This window comes from Alligator sinensis, unplaced genomic scaffold (genome assembly GCF_000455745.1).
Source record: "Alligator sinensis unplaced genomic scaffold, ASM45574v1 scaffold909_1, whole genome shotgun sequence".
NCBI lineage: Eukaryota > Metazoa > Chordata > Crocodylia > Alligatoridae > Alligator > Alligator sinensis.
Window position 1 is genome coordinate 182,897 of NW_005842862.1, and position 2,877 is coordinate 185,773.

Genomic DNA, 2,877 nt, shown 5'->3' on the forward strand with positions numbered 1-2,877 from the left:
GGCTGATAGTGTTCTTTTTCTTACTGGTGCTGGTTATGTTTGTTGTTAAAATTCTTTGTCCCTCCTGTATCTAAAAATGGCACTGATATCCTTATATATCACACTTGGGTATCTCAGTATCACCCAAGGGGGGTGGGAGAAAAATTTGTACTTGCAGATCTCCCGTACGGTGGCTCAAGCTGGAAATAAAAGTGACTGCTGGATATGCTCTCACAGCCCAGCGCACCTACAACAAGGAATCCCAATGATCGGAGTACCAATATCCCTCCGGCAATGGGGAACAATAAACGGCGGCTTCGTTAGACACTACTCGTTAGCTGCCCATCGGTCCGCTCCTAAAGAATGGAGGGCCGCCCCTGCTAACTGGATAATCTCCCCAAGAGTAGAGGCGCCTTTCTGTTACAGATCCAACAACACCGGAGCTTATAATAAAGCCACACCTGTAGGACACTACCCTCATTGCCTAACTACTCTAGATTATAGCCCCAATAGCACCAGTGGAATCCTGTTGGGTAATGTACCCTCTCTCAATTGTACAGGATTCATGGTCTACAACTTTTCTAAGGAACCTCATGTTGCTCTCATTGCAAACAGATCGGAATTTTACATTGACTCCAATTTTACTTCTTGTAATATATCTCGGTCCAGCAGGATAACAGCTGAACGTGGTCCGTCCTATACGATGCATATTAATCGAAAGTGCCGGATATGGCACAACACCTGTCGAGATTTGAGTACCCTTTCTGCCCCAGGCCTTTACTGGCTCTGCGGAAACAGGGCTCATAAAATCTTGCCCTGGAATTGGGTGGGGGCATGCACTCTTGGACGTGTTATCCCTGGTTTTGAAATGCATAGTACAATATATCTGGAACAAGTAAAAAATTTCAACCATCACATGAAAAGGGCGGTTAACCCCTTAGCTACCAGAAACACAGGGTTCCATCAATTTGTGAGAACCTTCATACCGTGGCTTGGAGTAAGAGAATTGGAACTAGCCATAATTAACATTTCAGCCACAATGGAAGCTATGGGAAATGCCACTGCGGATGCAATTCAGGCTCTGCAAGAAGAGATCTCCCAGATCTCACAAGTAACTATACAACACCGCGTAGCCCTAGATTACCTATTGGTATCCCAGGGAGGAGTATGTGCCTTAGTAAACTCCACCTGTTGTGTCTATGTCAATCAGGACATGCGAATCGAAACTGACATTTGTAAAATCCGAAATCAGTTAAGGGTCTTACATCAAGTGGCCTCAGAAAATACTGACTGGGGTCTAAAAGAAATGTGGTCTTGGCTAACCTCCTGGCTCCCAGATTTTGGGGCCCTTGGCAAGAAAATCCTGTATGGAATATTGTTTGTCTTGATAGTTCTGATAATGTTTTATGTCTTAGTGCAACTGATCCTCTGCTGCGTGAAAGCCAGCAGGAGAAGCTTTAGCAAGGCAAGAAAACCCACAGCAGAGTCTAGAATAATGGTGTTACAAAAGTGTGAGCAGATTGAAAGAAAACATGAAAGGCTGCATGATGAAATAGAGGGGCTCATGAGAATGGAAGTTTAAGGCTAAAGTGAGACTAAATAGTCTCAAAGGGGGGACTGTGGAATCAGAAAAAATATATGCCTTAAACTTTGATTATTTTAGTTATAAGATGACATAACTGCTTTGTGGAGAATTGCTGGCTCTGTATAGTAGAACAGATAAGAGAAAGTGTTTGTTCTTTGTAACTCCTCTGCAACTGCTTCGCTCACCGCGGCCTTGAAGATAGCAAAAAAGTATGTACAAATCTGATTTCCAGGTGCAAGAAGGAGGTTTGTGAACTAACCTCGCCTCCCCCATTAGTTCCCATCCTGATTACAGCAAAGAAATAATGAAGTAATATTATAGCCGCTTTTCATGCTAATTTCACTATATGATCACGTGAGTTGTAAGCAACTGTTAAAAAGTATATAAGCCTCCTGATTTTGCTCTTGGGGGGGACCCCTTCCAAGTGCTTGGGAAATCCATGTCACTTTGGAATCCCCCCTACAGCTGTAGTTTCTTTTGAATAAAAGCTTCTGCTGACCTGACCCAAAAGTATGCTTCATGTGTTTCCATGACACTAGAAAGTAGATGTAGAAGCTACATGCATTGGTGAGCAGCAGTGGCTCTGTAGTGCAGATGAGAATTCAGCCTGGCTCCAGCAGTTTCCATCTACCTCATGCCACACTTCATGTTGATCTCTGCAGTGGAGACTACAGACCCAGGATTAATCATGGTGAGCACTTAGTAGCAAACTCATGTTACCTGAGCAAGTGCTGCCTGGGCTAACAGGCTGAAATGCAGGTGCATTCCTTGTGAGGCTCTGACAGTGACCATGACTGGCATAAGGAGACCTCATAGATTCATAGATTCATAGATTGTAGGTGCTAAGGGACCTTGTAGATCATCAGATCCAGTACCCCTGTACTAAGCAGGAAAAGACAACTGGGGTCAAGTGCCCCCAGTGAGGTGACTGTCCAGTCTCCTTTTGAAGATTTCCAGGGTAGGTGACTGCACCACCATAGATTCACAGATGTTAGGATCAGAAGGGACCTCAATAAATCATCAAGTCTGACCTCGTAGGGCTTGGCCTGCAAGCCCTTAACCATACGAATGGCCCTTCTCTGGACCCTCTCCAGGTTATTCACATCCCTCTTGAAGTGTGGTGCCCAAAACTGCACACGGTACTCCAACTGCGGTCTGACCAGTGCCTGATAGAGGGGAAGTATCACCTTCTTGGTTCTGTTTGTCATGCATCTGCTGATGCACGATAAAGTGCAGTTAGCTTTTCTGATGACTTCGTCACACTGATGACTTATGTTCATCTTGGAGTCCACTAGGACTCCAAGATCCCTTTC